The sequence below is a fragment of the Schistocerca nitens genome, chromosome 5 (genome assembly GCF_023898315.1).
Source record: "Schistocerca nitens isolate TAMUIC-IGC-003100 chromosome 5, iqSchNite1.1, whole genome shotgun sequence".
Taxonomy (NCBI): Eukaryota; Metazoa; Arthropoda; class Insecta; order Orthoptera; family Acrididae; genus Schistocerca; species Schistocerca nitens.
In genome coordinates this window covers 720,156,688-720,176,010 of record NC_064618.1, presented here as the reverse complement: position 1 = coordinate 720,176,010, position 19,323 = coordinate 720,156,688, and the positions used below count along the sequence as shown (strand labels likewise).

Here is a 19,323-nt window from a genome sequence, read left to right as displayed (position 1 = left end):
TATAACCATGAACTGTTTGACAAAATACGAACTGACTTCCTACTCATGTTCCCATGGTTTACAGGATTTATTAAATTATGTGAGGTCTCTACCAGGTGGTACCACAGTGACGTCATTGTCACAGAAAGACCGGGAGATGCTGACATCTTGTATAGCAAACTTACTGAGTTCTCAAAGAGATATCCTGGAGAAAATCTCTTCTGGAGAGAACTTTTGTTTATCTGTCATTGTGGGTTTCGCAAAATCATACTTCATCAGGCAGATTTATTTAAAACTAGCTTTTGTCCGCGGCTTCGTCTACATACACAGACCTCTTTCTTTCTTTCTTTCTCTCTCTCTCTCTCTCTCTCTCTCTCTCTCTCTCTCTCTCTCTCACACACACACACACACACACACACACACACACACAGGCACAGACACACACCTAAGAGTCGACTGGAGCATTCCCGCTGATGTTTCGGCGGATATTTGCAATTTCGTTCTTGCACTGTGCAGATCGAGTGAGCCAAGGCCAGTACTGCTCATCACGTGTTTCATGCGAAGCCCCGTGTCGACGGAAAGCATCGGTTTGTTATCTCATTACAAACGAAATGATTTTTAAAGCAGAAGCATACATGTCCTTTCGATAGAATGGTCCAAAATTAGTCTAATGTCATATTCGTTTTTTCTTCATCTACATCTACATCCATACTCCGACAGCCACCTGAAGGTGTGTGGCGGGGGGTACTTTGAGTACCTCTATCGGTTCTCCCTTCTATTCCAGTCTCGTATTGTTCGTGGAAAGAAAGACTGTCGGCATGCCTCTGTGTGGGCTCTAATCTCTCTGATTTTATCCTCATGGTCTCTTCGCAAGATATACTTAGGAGGGAGCAATATACTGCTTGACTCCTCGGTGAAGGTATGTTCTCGAAATTTCAACAAAAGCCCGTACCGAACTACTGAGCGCCTGTCTTGCAGAGTCTTCCACTGGAATTTATCTATCATCTCCGTAACGCTTTCGCGATTGCTAAATGATCCTGTAACGAAGCGCGGTGCTCTCCGTTGGATCTTCTCTATCACTTCTATCAACCCTATCTCGTACGGATCCCACACCGGTGAGCAGTATTCAAGCAATGGGCGAACAAGTTTACTGTAACCCACTTCCTTTGTATTCGGACTGCATTTTCTTAGGATTCTTCCAATGAATCTCAGTCTGGCATATGCTTTACCGACGATTAATTTTATATGGTCATTCCATTTTAAATCACTCCTAATGCCTACTCCCAGATAATTTATGGAATTAGCTACTTCCAGTTGCTGACCTGCTATATTGTAGCTAAATGATAAAGGATCTCTCTTTCTATGTATTCGCAGCACATTAGACTTGTCTACATTGAGATTCAATTGCCATTCCCTGGACCATGCGTCAATTCGTTGCAGATCCTCCTGCATTTCAGAACAATTTTCCATTGTTACAACCTCTAGATATACCACAGCATCATCCGCAAAAAGACTCAGTGAACTTCCGATGTTAACCACAAGGTCAATTATACATATTGTGAATAGCAACGGTCCTACGACACTCCCCTGCGGCACACCTGAAATCACTCTTACTTCGGAAGACTTCTCTGCATTGAGAACGACTTTTCGATAAGTGTTTCCAGAGACAGTAAAACGTGAATGATAACCAGTACTCCACCAGCGACTGATCAGCGCTGCTGCATGGCGGTGAGGAGTCAGTGTGTAGCAGCGCTGTGCTGTTGCTGCTTCAGTACTGGCTATCCTTCGTGTATTACTGCCGTTGTTGATACATACCGATACACCGAATATCGCGCTAGACTAATTTGGGACGGCTCTATCGAATGGACACGTGAATTGCCGACTTAAAAATCATTTTGTTTGTAATGGGGAAACAAACCGATAACTTCCGTCGACAATGGGCTTCGTATGAAAGACGTAAAGAGCAGCACTTTTTTGGTCTGACTCGAGCTGCGCGGTGCAAGAGCGAAATTGCAAATATCTGCCGAAAAACCGGAGAAAATGCTCCTGGCGACTGAAAACCGTCTGGAGCTCCGTTGTTTTACACCGTGCGACTCCAGAGAGAAAGTCAAATGTAATTCTGATACTCAGCCATATGGCGTAATCTCTTGCTCGCATTATTGGGTCGCAAGGTTAACGTAACATACATGGTTCATATGCGTGATTATTGGACATGTCTACCAGTCAGATACAAAGAAATTACAAACTATCGCTGCGTGTGGGCACCGATTGAAATCAATGGGGAAAGCTGAAAATTTGTGCCGGTCTGGGATTAGAGCTAGGTCTCCCACTTACTAGGCATATACTCTGATCACTAAGCCATCCAGACACAATGGTCATCGCCAACTGCATGGACTCCCCTAGCACACTTCCCGCCAGTCCCAAACTATCATCTTATCCCTATACTACGAATGTAGTGCCCCTTGCCCATTATGCTCATTATTCGCGACATTTTGCCGATTCCTGTAAGAGTTAGAGCCTGTTGTGCAACTCCTCACCTTAGTTATATGTATGTGGTGTCATTTCTTTCGAACATGTACGAAAGAACAGACACGATTTTGATGCAGCAGCCACTATAAATTAAGCCACAAAGGAATTAGAAACATTGTCATCGATTGAAATCAATGGGGAAAGTTGAAAATTTGTGCCGGGCCAGGATTCGAACCCAGCTTACTAGGCAGACGCTCTGACCACTAAGCCATCCGGACACAGTGGTCACTGCAGGTGCACGTACTACCCTAGCTCACGTCCTGTTAAACCCAAATTCTCAACTTATTCATGTTGTGTCTAGACAAGACAGCCTAGACACAATGAGAGGAAGCCGAAAGGCACGCGCTCAAACTCACGCAGGCTGGCGTGAGGTCTGAAACAGGACACGTAATGAATGCTATAAAGAAAAGTACGTAGCTTCTGGAATACTTAACTTTAATCCACATTTGTAGAACATCGCTCTTGATGATACATTAATAGAATCTTAATATCAATTGAATACGGCGCCTTGCTAGGACGTAGCAAATGTAGCTGAAGGCTATGCTAACTATCGTCTCGGCAAATGAGAGCGTATTTGTCAGTAATCCATCTCAGGCAAAGTCGACTGTACAACTGGGGCGAGTGCCAGGACGTCTCTCTAGACCTGCCGTGTGGTGGCGCTCGGTCTGCAATTACTGACAGTGGCGACACGCGGGTCCGACTTATACTAATGGACCGCGGCCGATTTAAAGGCTACCACCTAGCAAGTGTGGTGTCTGGCGGTGACACCACAATTCACACATTACTAACGTTGTGCCCATTGCCCATTATGCCTATGTTTCCTTTGTGTCTCAATTCATAGTAGCGGCTGGATAAAAATCGTGTCGTTCTTTCGGACGTGTTCAACTCATATATTTATCTACCAGTGTTCACAAAATGGTTCAAATGTCTCTGCGCACTATGGGATTTAACTGCTGAGGTCATCAGTCCCCTAGAACTCAGAACTAATTAAACCTAACTAACCTAAGGACATCACACACATCGATGCCCGAGGCAGGATTCGAACCTGCGACCGTAGCAGTCGCGCGGTTCCGGACTGAGGCGCCTAGAACCACATGGCCACCGCGGCCGGCTTGAACAACACGGTGGACTACTATACCACACGCTGTATCATGACCAAAAATACGATGTTGAATAAAATTAATTACTGCCTAACCTGCTTTACTCTGACATAGTATAGAGTAAGTATCATACAATACTTTGATGCTTCAAATACCTGCAAGGTTAACATGTTGCCGAAAACAGCGCTATGGGAACGAAGCACAATGACGATGCTGGAACAGGGGAAGTGGTACAGCAGAGAAGTTGGACGGGATTACTGATAAGAGCGAGAGTTGCTGAATCGACCTCTATACACCGAGATAAGGAGGTGCGTTCTCGGCCTGCTGTTTTGTACACACACGCTGCAGACGCACATTTCGAACTGATTTGGCCCTCTGGGAAATATCCGCACTTTTTTAAACCACTGTGAGGATCTACACTGTTCAAAAGAATTGGGCACACGTGTATCAACGTCTGGTATGTGAAATCTACTGTCATACAGACAGCTGTGGTCTTATCATGTGGTTTGAGATCTTCGCTTTCAGTGTAGGCAACAATTAAAATCATTCTCCATCTATTGGCTGTGTTATGCATGACATTGTCAGTAGGAACACAGATGACAGTTGTAAGTTGTGGACGTTGTATTCAACAAAGCACATGAAACGCGGAATCTTAATGTAGCGCAAGCTGCAAGGGCGGTCTGTTTGACCGGAAGCGGATGGACTTTCGGTTGTGGTGTTGTACATGCCAATACCTCTCCCGGTGTCATCCGTAGGTTGTGGACACACTGCAGGGAGACGGTTCATTACATAAGGCGAGCTCTACAAGGTCGCCGACTCATTACAACACCACGTGAAGACCGATATCCGGCCACCTCAGCGATGCGGCGTCGTACGGATACTGCCAGGGCACTGCCGCTGTAGCCGCTGTGTCCGTTCAGACTGTAAGGAACGAGTTACGAGCAAGGATCTTACGACCCAGACGTCCTGTCTGACAACCCCGCGTGCGGTTCTAGGCGCTACAGTCTGGAACCGAGCGACCGCTACGGTCGCAGGTACGAATTCTGCCTCTGGCATGGATGTGTGTGATGTCCTTAGGTTAGTTAGGTTTAATTGGTTCTAAGTACTAGGCGACTGATGACCTCAGAAGTTAAGTCGCATAGTGCTCAGAGCCAACCATTTGAACCATTTGACCATGGGGCGGGCGTCAGTAGGGATTTCTTGCGACGTCTGGACACTGAAATACTGGAATGGCCGACGGTAAGTCCCGACCTAAACTCCACTGCCTATATGTGGGACATGTCTGACAGACGTGTTCGTGGTCACCCTGTTCCACCACAGATTCTCCTAGAACTCTCATGGGCTTTCACTGAATAATGGGAACGGATACCTCAGGGTGACCTCCGCAGACATGTCGGACCTTCCAGTTCTTTTTATGTATGCGATGGAGGATGTAATGATTTTTTGTTGTATACTTAATTCGTGAAAGATAAAGGTATAATTTGGTAACATACCCGATCTTCAATTATTGCTCAGTGGAGTATGACAGAGGCCCAAGGTCACGTTCCCCTAACTGTTTTGAGCAATGTTTTGCTATGCCATTAGTGCCAAATTGTCTTTTATTGCTGTCTAACAGCCAAGTACCGTGTTACTAGCACATATTTGCCACTTCCAGAACACAAAAAATGGTTCAAATGGCTCTGAGCACTATGGGACTTAACATCTGAGGTCATCAGTCCCATAGAACTTAGAACTACTTGAACCTAACTAACCTAAGGACATCACACACATCCATGCCCGGGGCAGGATTCGAACCTGCGACCGTAGCGGTCGCGCGGCTCCAGACTGCAGCGCCTAGAACCGCTCGGCCACACAAAACACATGTCATGACAACAGCATCTAAGCAAGGCGACAGTAAACTCTCCTCCCGAACAGGCCATGAAGGCCCAACGGTACCGACCGGCCGCCGTGTCATCCTCAGCCCACAGGCGTCACTGAATGCGGAGATGGAGGGGCATGTGGTCAGCGCACCGCTCTCCCGGCCGTATGTCAGTTTCCGAGACCTGAGCCGCTACTTCTCAATCAAGTAGCTCCTCAGTTTGCCTCACAAGGGCTGAGAACACCCCGCTTGCCAACAGCACTCGGCAGACCGGATGGTCACCCATCCAAGTGCTAGCCCAGCCCGACAGCGCTAAACTTTGGTGATCTGACGGGAACCGGTGTTACCACTTCGGCAAGGCCGATGGCAGGGCTACAGTAAAGTGTCTTCTAAAATCTGCTTCTCAATAATTTTAGTTCTGCATTTGGAGTAAAGGGTGCACAGACTTGTTTATCATGTGAGGTTAATATAGCACTATTCATCTTCAGTAAAATTACCGATTGTTTTCCCTATTATTTTGATGAGCAGACATCATGCTATAGTAGTTATCAGTCCTTGGTCGCTTTTCTCTTATTCTTACACTTCTGTTCTTGCTAGACTGCGGTACCTATTTTAGCCATGGTTTTGACGTACTTTCCAATGGTTCACTTTTTATTGGTCTTGCAATTCCAGGGCGCTTGACTTATCTTCACACATAACACCTAAATACCAAACAAAAGCGCCAGCGAGAGAAATTTTGGAAATTTATGGTAAGGTCTTATGGAACCAAACTGCTGAGGTCATCGGTCCCTAAGCTTACGCACTACTTAATCTAACTTAAACTAACTTACGCTACAGACGACACACACACCCGTGCCCGATGGAGGACTCGAACCTCCGACGGGGGGATCCGCCACCGAGAAGAGTGTTTTTTACAAAGCAGGGAGAAGACGACAAAGCCGTACAATATTGTTGTTTTAAAATTATTCCTGTGGGTTGGTGACTATATAGGCGGAAGTCCCAAACTGCAGATGTGCCTCGGGTTGTAACTTGATGATGGATTAAAGCTGTATACTGGGCCAGGACCCAATATGGTACCGTTGGCGTTCGCAGTCAATAGTCGTATGAAGATGCCTGGTTTTGCTCCTAACAGAGTATACTCTGCGAGGTACATTTGTGAGGAGGTGAAATTCTGTGCCGGATAGAGACTCCTTATTCGTGCCTTTCGTGAACCGTGCCCTACCAACAGCATTGTCTTTTCTCTATTTATTTATTTATTTATTTACTTTTAATACATGGCATCTGTCCTCCTCTTACAGTCCACCTTATGTTCGGCATTATTCACCTCCACCGACACAAGCTCTAGTCTTGCAAGAAAACTTTCTCATAAAGTTTGCCAAAGAACTCCATTTTCCAAGAAGTAAGTCATCTTGGAGCAAGGAACTTCGTGTTTCCGAATCTAGACAAAACAAAAATAGTTAGGAAGGACTTTGGAAATAAAAAAAGGTTCAAATGGCTCTGAGCACTAAACATCTGAGGTCACCAGACGACGGTTCAATAACTCGTCCGGCCATCCTGATTTAGGTTTTTCGTGATTTCCCTAAATCGCTCCAGGCAAATGCCGGGATGGCTCCTTTGAAAGGGCACTTCCGTCTTCGTTCCCCGTCCTTCCCTAATCCGATGAGACCGACGACCCCGCTGTTTGGTCTCTTCCCCCACACAACCCAACCCATACCTACCATCAGCTCTCACCAAATGAAATCGGGACCCATCTGACCAGGCCACGGTTTTCCAGTCGTCTAGGGTCCAACCGATTAGGTCACGAGCCCAGGAGAGGCGCTGCAGGGATTCGCATCAGTCGTCTGCTGCCGTAGCCTATTGAAACCAAACTTGGCTGCTCTGTTCTAACGGATACGTTAATCGTGCGCCCCACATGGATTTCTGCGTTTATTTCGCGCCGTCTGTTAGCGCTGTCTGTTAGCACTCCAACGGATTCCATACGTGAAGGACTCTAGTTGTCAGGGATGACCACTTTAAAGTATCACAGCTTTTCCATCACTGTCTTAGCACAGTTTTATTGGTGTCCTACACGGTCGCAAACGCCGCTGCTCTCGTTGGTTAAGTAAATGCCGTCGGTCACTGCATTGTCCGTGGTAAGAGGTAATGCCTGAAATGTGGTATTCTCGGCACACTCTTGATACTGTGGTTTTCGGAATATTGAATTCCCTACCAATTTCCGAAATAGAATGTTCCATGCGTCTAGATGCAACTGCCATTCCGCATTCAAAGTGTGCTAATTCCCGTCGCGTGGCCATAATAATGTCGGTAACCTTTTCATATGAATCGCCTGACTACGAATAACAGCTCCGCCAGTGCCCTTTTATACGTAGTGTAAGCGATACTACAGCCATTTGTACAAATGCTTATTGCTATCCAAAGACTTTTGTCGCCTCGGTGTGTGGTGTTCATTAGTAACGTGCCGACCCTCTGGATCCACTTCTGATCGGGCACACAGTTTTGATTTGAGGCAAGTGTTCAATACTCGTACCAGTAATGCAGGACTCGTGACTAGGTACAAAGCGTCACTCGGTCAACACTTCACGTGTTTTGCCTACTGCATACATTCCTTGCTGTGTTGGTAATCCTAGGAGAATGGCCAAGGCGGAAAGGGCTCAGCCACAGCCTATGCACTGTTTCCGAAATGAATCAGAATCGATGTGCACACTGTAAGTAGGCTGTTTAGGTTTTCTTATTGGTAACGCCACGTAGCGCTCTGTATGAAAATCAGTGGCTGTGCTGTGTGCAATCTGTGGCTAGTTTGCATTGTTGTCTGCCATTGTAGTGTTGGGCAGCTGGATGTTAACAGCGCGTAGTGTTGCGCAGTTGGAGGTGAGCCGCCCGCAGTGGTGGATGTGGGGAAGTGAGATGGCGAATTTTTGAGAGCGGATGATCTGGACGTGTGTCCGTCAGAGACAGTACATTTGTAAGACAGGATGTCATGAACTGCTATATATATTATGACTTTTGAACACTATTAAGGTAAATACATTGTTTGTTCTCTATCAAAATCTTTCATTTGCTTACTATGCCTATCAGTCGTTAGTGCCTTCAGTAGTTTGAATCTTTTATTTAGCTGGCAGTAGTGGCGCTCGCTGTATTGCAGTAGTTCGAGTAACGAAGATTTTTGTGAGGTAACTGATTTGTGAAAGGTATAGGTTAATGTTAGTTCAAAATGGTTCAAATGGCTCCGAGCACTGTGGGACTCAACTGCTGAGGTCATAAGTCCCCTAGAACTTAGAACTACTTAAACCTAACTAACCTAAGGACATCACACACATCCATGCCCGAGGCAGGATTCGAACCCGCGACCGTAGCGGTCGCGCGGTTCCGGACTGTAGCGCCTACAACCGCTTGGCCACTGCGGCCGGCGTTAATGTTAGTCAGGGCCATTCTTTTGTAGGGATTTTTGAAAGTCAGATTGCGTTGCGCTAAAAGTATTGTGTGTCAGTTTAGTGTTGACCAGAACAGGTAAAGAGCGAAATGTCTGAGTGCGTTCAGTTTTGCTCAGCTGTCTGAAAAGCAAATAATGTAAGAAGTTTATCAGCACAGTAATTCATTAAGTTTTTCAAAGGGGACGTTTCAACGCTTGTAATGAAACTTCCTGACAGATTCATAGTGACCGTCAACCCTGCCCACGTGAACACGGTGTTAGTTGGCATTACAGCGTCCACGACGCTGCTGACTTATACATTCAAGATTCACTCAAAAGTGTTCGTGTTGTTAACTGACACATTCTAATTCTTCCTGTGTAACTCTCTATGGGCTTCAGAAGCCACGTTAGGCCCTGTCAGGAGTTATAACAGCCCCATCAGCGTTATCACTTGGGCTATCGAGTCTCGGCTGTCATCTCGACCGACTGGTACAGGAAATGTATTGAGCCGCCGGAGCGGCCCGTAATACCTGGAGGAGGTGCTTGAAGATGCGAGTGGGCGCTCTGAATGGGGCCGGGACGTAAAGTGAATGAGGCGGGCGCGATGAGCGACGCGCCGTAGCTGGCGCAGCAGTAGCCGCCGGCGGGCGGAGTCCGTGGCCGCAGAGTCAACGCCCGCTGCCGCTGCCGCTGCCGCTGCCCGCTACAACACAGGCCGGCCGGCTCTCGCTGGCGCACGCTGCACAGCCCGCACTGGCGCCTGGCTGCAGTACGGCGGGCAGTTGCAGGCCGGACACTTTTACGGTACCCGTACGAGCAGAGGAGACTGTCAGTACCACCTAGGGTTACCCTTTACCAAGACTACGACTCTGTAGCTTTGGTTGGTTGATTCGAGGGAGGGGGGGGCCAAAGAACGAGGTCGTCGATCCCATCGGGTTAGGGAAGGATGTGGAACGAAGTCGGCCGTGCCCTTTGAAAGGAGCCATCCCGGCATTTGCCTGATTAGAGGAACCACGGAAAACCTAGATCAGGACGGCCGGACGCCGGTTTGAACCGTCGTCTTCCCGAATGCGAGTCCAGTGTGCAAACCAATGCGCCACCTCGCTAGGTACAGTACATAAATGACGTAGTAAATGCCAGTATTACCGCAGCATTGGCAGGGAAAGAAACATAAATGAATATTTGAGAGAGAAACTGTGAGCCGACGACTTACGTTTGTTTGTTTTGCACGCAAATTAGAGCTGCAATATTACAATATATAAATTGCGTTTTGTAAGTAACAAGAATTATTTTAAATGCGAACATTTCAGGTTAGGCTTTGTTGTTGTTGTTGTGGTCTTCAGTTCTGAGACTAGTTTCATGCAGCTCTCCATGCTACTCTATCCTGTGCAAGCTTCTTCATCTCCCAGTAACTACTGCAGCCTACATCCTTCTGAATCTGCTTAGTGTATTCATCTCTAGGTCTCCCTCTACGATTTTTACACTCCACGCTGCCATCCAGTACTAAATTGGTGATCCCTCGATGTCTCAGAACATGTCCTACCAACGGATCCCTTCCTCTAGTCAAGTTGTGCCACAAACTCCTCTTCTCCCCAATTCTATTCAATACTTCCTCATTAGTTACGTGATCTACCCATCTAATCTCCAGCATTCTTCTGTAGCACCACATTTCGAAAGCTTCTATTCTCTTCTTGTCCAAACTATTTAACGTCCATGTTTCACTTCCACACATGGCTACACTCCATACAAATACTTTCAGAAACGACTTACTGACATTTAAATCTATACTCGATGTTAACAAATTTTTCTTCTTCAGAAACGCTTTCCTTGCCATTGCCAGTCTACTTTTTATATCCTCTCTACTTCAACCATCATCAGTTATTTTGCTCCCCAAATAGCAAACCTTATTTACTACTTTAAGTGTCTCATTTCCTAATCTAATTCCCTCAGCATCACCCGACCTAGTACGACTACATTCCATTATCCTCGTTTTGCTTTTGTTGATGTTCATCTTATATCCTCCTTTCAAGACACTGTCCATTCCGTTCAACTGCTCTTCCAAGTCCTTTGCTGTCTCTGACAGAATTACAATGTCATCGGCGAACCTCAAAGTTTTTATTTCTTCTCCATGGATTTTAATTCCTACTCCGAATTTTTCTTTTGTTTCCTTTACTGCTTGCTCAATATACAGATTGAATAACATCGGAGATAGGCTACAACCCTGTCTCACTCCCTTCCCAACCAATGCTTTCCTTTCATACCCCTCGACTCTTATAACTGCCATCTGCTTTCTGTACAAATTGTAAATAGCCTTTCACTCCCTGTATTTTACCCCTGCCACCTTTCAGAATTTGAAAGAGAGTATTCCAATTAACATTGTCAAAAGCTTTCTCTAAGTCTACAAATGCTAGAAACGTAGGTTTGCCTTTCCTTAATCTTTCTTCTAAGGTAAGTAGCAGGGTCAGTATTGCCTCACGTATTCCAATATTTCTACGGATTCGGAACTGATCTTCCCCGAGGTCGGCTTCTATCAGTTTTTCCATTCGTCTGTAAAGAATTCGCGTTAGTATTTTGCAGCTGTGACTTATTAAACTGATAGTTCGGTAATTTTCACATCTGTCAACACCTGCTTTACCGTGATTGTTATTGACATTAAATGAAACAACAAGTTTACTGTTACCAGTCACCGTTTTATTTATCTCCACGACGCGTTTCAAAGGTTTAAACCTCCATCATCAGGTGGATTTACATTAGTTGGTACGACATTTGTGTGTGTGTGTTGTGTTACGATTTTTTGGAGGAACTTGTGGCATTGTCTAATGGAGAAACAAGACACTATTTCAGAACATGTTTTTGGGTTTCTTCTGACAAAAAATTAAACTTATGTCTAACGGTAAACATAAAATAAGTAAGATAGAGTACCTCCAGTGGTCACAGGTTCCTTTCGCTGTCATAACGCAACACATGTATACTGTCATATTTTTAAACAAATATGGCGCCTGGAAACTGCTGGGTGCAAGGTTCTTATAGCAGCAGAGAAGACATTATCGCAAAGTACAAAGAATTAGCTGGTCTTGGTACCTCGGCGCTTTTGTGTAACCAAAGCAATCACTTTTGATGCAAATGCAGTTTACATACACAATCACATCAAAATTTGCATAATTATTATTTTGTGCACATGAAACTGTTGTTGTTGGTAAGTGCGAAAGTTGTTTAGCAGTAACAGAAACATGTTTTATGTAAGTTCGACGAGGTGTTGAAGCGATGCGTGACACGTTTTTTGCGGTTGTTTTAAGTTTAACAGTTTTTTTTGTTTCCGAGGAAATTGCGTTTCCTAGCACTAAACGATATTTTTTTTTATTTTTACTACAACAACACTTTCTTTCACGTCAGAAATCAACAATTTTCGAATAAAAGCTCGATTAAACATTGATAATTTCAGTTCTGCTACAAATAGTCTCAATGTTTAAGAACAGACAGTTTGATAACTCTGTAGAACAAAAATGTCCTTTGTATATCGTCACTAAGTTTCTAGACAGTTCACCGCTTCCGGTTTCTAGGGAATCTAGTAAGGCTCTGATCGCATACGCACCTAAAATGATCACGAGGTACGCCCAATAAATATGCAACACACCTAACGTACAGGTAAGGCGTTTCAATCTTAAATGACCAAGGCTACTAGGAAAACTACCGCAGTCTCCACTTACTAACGGTAGCCTACGGTAATTTTACAACTCTATCACTGCCACATATCAATGAATGGAAGAGAACAAAGCACCCCAACCACCACGAGCATGGGTCTTTTCATGATGCAGACTAGTTGTATACGGGGTATCATCGAATTCCACAGATAAATTTTCGTAAGTTTTTAAGGATATTCTCTGAATATTTTGGTAAAAGGGATCCATGGAATCTGGGGATCATTAACAAATAACGCATTTACGATTTTTTCGTTGCTGCTCCAATTACCATTGTCTCTGTCAGAATAGCTTCTCAACAATGATAAAATCTGTAATATCTAATTACCAAAACGCAGAATACACAACCCTCCTTTGCAAAGGTTCTGTGATGTTGACATCGCAGCGAGAACAGCCTAACATAGCGTCATGGTGTTGTCCTCTCATCACCTATTCACGAGTTGCATATCGACCAATTCTTCTTCAGTAAACGTGTCCAACTGCTATCGCTGTGAGCATGAAACAAACACCACAAGAAAAGAAAGAAAAAAAAGAAGAAAACCGAGACAGAACGGAGCAGTACTGAATGCAACTTGAGAGCGAAGAGTAAACTGGACGGTTCTATTATCAGTGAATACCGTACGGGAGTAGAACAAGTTCATTTCCAAATCATAAAAACAGCACATACCGATGATATTTGCACTGATGTGCAGATATTTCCAGTGCAACAAAGATACAATGATACACGGACGTAATAAATCAAACACAATGTAATTACTCTGTAACGAGTCACCGGAGACCATACATAGGTCTCTTATACTAAAATACTCAGCAAATATTCCTGAAAAACCTGCGGAATTTCTATCGGTGAAGTTCACACAGATTTAAAAAACGACAAATGTCGCGGTAATACAAAACGTGCAGAACGGGCAACATTATCCGCCAGCGTAACCGCGAATCTTAAGCGATCTCTTCAGGAACGGGGGGATATGCTGGCCTCGGATTCAATCCGACCAGCGAATTAACGACTAGGTGTTTTTAGATGGTTTCCCACGTCGCAGTAGGTGAGTACCGGCATGGTTTCCATGTTCCGCCTCAGATACACGCTATGCAAACATTTAATACACTTTCTCACGGAATTTACTCTATACCCAGACAGACTGGGTACACTGCTTCTGTCCTCGGGTGTGAATAGGAGACTGATATCCTTAGCTGTTCGGTCTCCTTAAATACTTAACCAGCATCAGCAAGCAAGATTATGTGTGTAGCGAGCAAGACCCCAGTGACGAAGGAAATGACAAAATTCGAGGAGTAATTGCAAATATCATTATGGAAAGCAAGTAATCGTTTATCAGTTTTACAGAAAGGTTTTGCCTTTCTGAGCAGAAACGAATCTTAAATCTCTTAGCAAATTCATCACACGAAGTACACCACAGAAGAGACACAACAGATATTAATTAAGCTATAATATTAGTGGTTCACTGCACCGACAGTTATGATGCTCGCGGACCTTATGCGAATTGAAAAAGAGGAAGAAAAACATACTGCAATACTATGTTCGCTTCGGTACATGTCGCACGTCTGCTTTACTAGTACTGACGTATACAATGTGTCGCAGGAGGAATGCTCGCTATTCAGCTACGGCGGGAATAATCATTCGAAGCAAAATAGTCTCTAAAATGCATAGCTTATGGGTTATGAGCACTTGTTTATCTTCGATAACGTGAAGCATATCTCTCTACCGAACAAGTGCTCATAGCTTTTAAAGTATGCGTTTTAGAACCCTTGTTTACCTGACTTTTCTTCTTCGAATGATTGTTCCCGTCATGTCGCTGAATACTGACCATTCCAACTGAGACATCCTGTATGGGAAGTAATGATCAAGTGAAATCGGAAAGTGAGGCAGTCAAAAAATTCACCGATCGTATAGAACTCTCCCGTATACTGTATTTTGTTCATGTTGTAAAGGCTATAGAGTGTGTCTGGCAATCTATTGCTCTTGATGAAGTGACTGATCACTCTTAACGGAACTGTTTCTGTTGCCACTATCTCTTTACAGAAAAATAATAAAAATCGTAGAAATATTTGTAAACTAGGGTAGGAATAGGGCAATGCAACTGATCACAATCACTTTGGCAGTTTTCTCTTGCAGAGAAAATCAGGATGACGAAAATCGTTCTATGCAACGAGAATCCAACTGATTACCTGCTGATGGAATGATAATGGAACTTGCAAATAGCGGTTTAAGGGAGGCAGAAAGAATGTGACAACATAAAGGTAAATACAAACAAACGCTTAAATAACGCAAGACGTGAAGAAAGCAAATGGGAATCCTCTTCGGAGGAACTGTCCTGCCTCAACAGAAGAATCTGAACATTTAAATTAAGATGTCGAGGTAGGGATTGGCAGCCGGGTTCTCGACGTACATCTTTGCCAATGTGCTACCTCATTGAATGGTGGCAGATTGAATGAAGGAAGAAAGATTAGGGTTCAACGTCCCGTCGACAATGAGGTCATTAGAGACGCAGCAGAAGCCCGCAATGTTTTAAGGATAGAGAAGGAAATGGCCGTATCATTTCAAAGTAACCATCCAGGCTTTTGCCTGGGACGATCTAGCGGAATCACAAAAAACCTAATAAGGCTAGGAGGATGCGGGTGTGAACCGTCATCCTCTCCAGTGCAGTGTGCTAATCACTGTGCCACCACGTTCGGTGACAGACTGCAGTGAGGAGGTGATGGCCTTCAGAAACGTAAACAATAGCTTTCTCAACCTACTCGACAAACGCCCTGACACGGTGCAAATGCTTACGCGGAAATGGACGGGAAGCTGTAGAGCTAGTACAGACTTCCCGAGGGGAAGGTCGCAACCCCTTCCTCGCTCGACCAGTTGTTTCGCCTGTTACGGAACGCTTTCTCCAAAAGCGGGTACAATGGAGAAAGCAGTCGGGGAACCGGTGGCCGCCCGAAGCCGCCACTTGTACCGATGATGATTGATACCGGCCGTGGGCTGGCGTAACCAGAGCGTAAACAGCGGGAGGGCCCGAGAGAGCTGCGAAGATGCGAAGCTGCCGCAGCCTCCAGGGGGGCAGCAGTGTCCTAGCAAAGAAGTTTCTAAACCGCGAACCGTAACCTCAGTCAAAATGTCTCGGCTTCAAATTAGTTGCAAGCAAATAATAAATGTGTTTCTCACCAGATGCTTCAGATCAAGAAGTCTTTGCTTCAAAGCTGAGGAATACCGTCGAAGTTGGCCAATAACTACATAAGGAGTCCACAAGTGACCTGTCGGTATGTGGCGGAGAGTATTTCCGGCACCACTATGTGATTCACTCTTCTTTGTTCAATTCGGGAATGGGGCGTGGGAAGAACGAGAGTCGGTAAGCCTCTGTATTGGATCTGATTTCTCGAATTATCTCGTCGTGGTCATTTCGTGAGATGTCAGTGTTGTTGTTGTTGTTGTGGTCTTCAGTCCTGAGACTGGTTTGATGCAGCTCTCCATGCTACTCTATGCTGTGCAAGCTTCTTCATCTACCAGTACCTACTGGAGCCTACATCCTTCTGAATCTACTTAGTGTATTCATCTCTTGGTCTCCCTCTACAATTTTTAACCTCCACGCTGCCCTCTAATACTAAATTTGTGATCCCTCGATGTCTCAGAATATGTCCTACCAAGCGATCCCTTCTACTAGTCAAGTTGTGCCACAAGCTCCTCTTCTCCCCAATTCTATTCAATATCTCCTCAGCAGTTATGTGATCTACTGTCCATTCCGTTCAACTGCTCTTCCAAGTCCTTTGCTGTCTCTGACAGAATTACAATGTCATCGGCGAACCTCAAAGTTTTTATTTCTTCTCCATGGATTTTAATACCTACTCCGAACTGTTCTTTTGTTTCCTCTTTTGCTTGCTCAATATACAGATTGAATAACATGAGATGTATGTGGGCGGAAGTAATATGTTGTCAGACTCTTTCCGGAAAGAACGCTCTCGAAATTTCCACAGTAAGCAAAAAAAAAAAAAAAAAAAGTTCAAATGTGTGTGAAATCTTGTGGAACTTAACTGCTAAGGTCAACAGTCCCTAAGCTTACACACTACTTAACCTAAATTATCCTAAGGACAAACACACACACCCATGCCCGAGGGAGGACTCGAACCTCCGCCGGGACCAGCCGCGCGTCCATGTCTGTAGCGCCCCTGACCGCTCGGCTAATCCCACGCGGCTCAACAGTAAGCCTCTTCACGGTGCACTACACCTTTCATGTAGCGTCTGCATTGGAGTTTGTTGTGCATCTCTGTAACGCTCCCGCGCCGACAAAACGGTCCAGAGACGAAATACGCCGCTCTTCTTGGGATCTTCTCTATCTCTTTATTAGTCCTACCTGGTTATTTTCATAGACTGATCAACAGCAGTCAAGAATCGGTCGAGCAAGCGCCTTGCAAGCCACCTCTTTAGTGGGTGAATTACATTTACTTAAGATCTTTCTATGAATCTCAGTCTGGCATCTACTTTTCCTACTATTCGTTTTATGCGGTCATTTCACTTAACTGCCAATGTTAAAGGTTCACCATCCACTACTGGATACGTCAGTCCGCCACCAGCAATGGAGGGTGAATCTTTGACAATGCCATTCAACTGTGTTGACGAAACATCAAGAAAGTCACAAACGCCGGCCAAAGCTGCCGTGACCAACAATCTTATGCATAAAGTGCGATAAATTCGAAAAGCCGACCGGAGTGGCCGTGCGGTTCTGGGCGCTACAGTCTGGAACCGAGCGACCGCTACGGTCGCGGGTTCGAATCCTGCCTCGGGCATGGATGTGTGTGATGTCCTTAGGTTAGTTAGGTTTAATTAGTTCTAGGTTCTAGGCGACTGATGACCTCAGAAGTTGGGTCGCATGGTGCTCAGAGCCATTTGAACCATTTTTTAAATTCGAAAAATAAGAAGTAGAAAATGCATGTATAGTTAAAATTCATTTGTTCCTTTACTGTAGCGTATAGCATAATAATTTCGGCTTGAACTGATGTGACGAAGCAGATTTTGAAAATTGTGATTAAGCAAAGAAACGGTAACAAGTTTCTACTGATGTTGCAAGCGGCAAAGTGGACCACTCACAGAAGGAGTAAAATTTGAAGCAAAGACGCCTGGCACTGTGACCAGCTTGAGAACCAACATCACCGGTACTGAATCTGTCACAGTGCGATATGTCACAAGTGAACACCGATGCGAATGTGGGCGTGGCTACAGATAACGCCGATGTTTACATTTCCGGGCGCCTGGGTGTTCTGTCTGAAACAACCAGCGCTGGGCGACATAGCATCCGCGTTTTCTCAAGGCTGTAGCGTTTCAGCACACTAGCGGCTGTCCTCGCTACAAAAAACGAAGCTGTCAAGTTTTTCAGAACACAGCTACTCTTATGGTGTTAGGTTAGCATACTTTCGAAATTACCTGTCGACCTCGAGATACGTCAGATGTATGTTGCTCTGAAGTCACGAACGTACTTGAGAAAGACTAACTGTCGTTTGTCTCCTGTTTCGTTTGGTGTACCGTCTCTTACCTCAGCATTCTCGCCAAAGGCAGAACTGGTAACTGTTGCACGTAACTTTGTTTAGATGACTATTCTGTCCTTTACCTGGAGTTATTTAGGAAGAACACAGTTATTCCGTCATAGCAGCTATGATGGGGTCTGAACAACACAGCGTGTCTCAGTCCATATTTTCAAGGTTGGATTCTAGGAGCTATCTGGTACTTAACTTTCAACAGCGTTTTGTGTGTGCTAAACTGAACGCTGTTTAATTACCTTGGATCGGAGGCAGTAAACAAAATTGTATGTAGTACAGCTCTACAGTGCAGAACTAATCTTCGGCTAGTTGAGTATTTGACTTTATTTATATGTTCCACATACAAGTAGAGAGATTCGTCTCTCTGTCGGAATTACCCAAACAAATTACTTTCCCCGATTTTATTTGTGGCAAACGCTATTTAACAGCCATTATGTTTCTTACGGTATAGGTAGGTGCACTATTACGTGTGACAAATGGATGCCAATAAGTTTCCCACGTGCCGAAGTATTAGTTGATTACTCAACTACTATTTCAACGAAACATTCTCCAGAGCTTCGATGATACATCTGAGTGGGTTTGTAATACGAATGTGTGTGTGTGCTAAACTCGTCTGTGCCTGACGCTGCAAAGAAAATTCCTCCCCTTCAAATTTGGAACTGCATCGACGAGTTGTATTGCTGCGAGGAACAAACAGGAAGCATGTCACGGCAAGGGGATCTTGTTTCGTGTACCCCGAGTTTTCTGTCATATCGACTGAGGAACTAGACAGCACTTTAGAAAGTCATTCTGATTGTCATTTTGTTCACGACAGAGTAAAAGACTTCGTGACAGTCAACCTCACGGTATTACGATCAAAGGAGGTGTACCGTGGTGGGGGTGAGACAGAACTTCTGCTGGTTCCAGCCAAAAACCAAGCTATAGACCACAATTTAAAGTAGTGAGAGAATAGTCTTTATTCTCCATAACAAAATAATTTTGTTCTTTGTAGGAACGAACAGATGCACTGATTCACTATTAGAATTATGTTCTGCACACATCTTTAGACATATCTTGTGCAGATATGAAGACACAGTGAAGCTTTTCAAAATTAATGAATACTGAAAATCACCGTATCAGGCAACGAGTACTGTAATGATTCACTTGCGAAAGTTTACCTTGCAAGAAACTCTATCGAAGTGGGCGGTGCCACATACTAAGAGCGACACACTAGGACCA

The 19,323-nt window shown here is 44.7% G+C and overlaps 1 protein-coding gene across 2 annotated transcripts in view; it reads right to left on the bottom strand.

The window, feature by feature from the left end:
- Positions 1-19,323, bottom strand: part of LOC126259185 (protein TANC2) — a 565,490-nt gene that overhangs the window by 544,995 nt on the left and 1,172 nt on the right. The gene's annotated exons all lie outside the window — the stretch shown is intronic.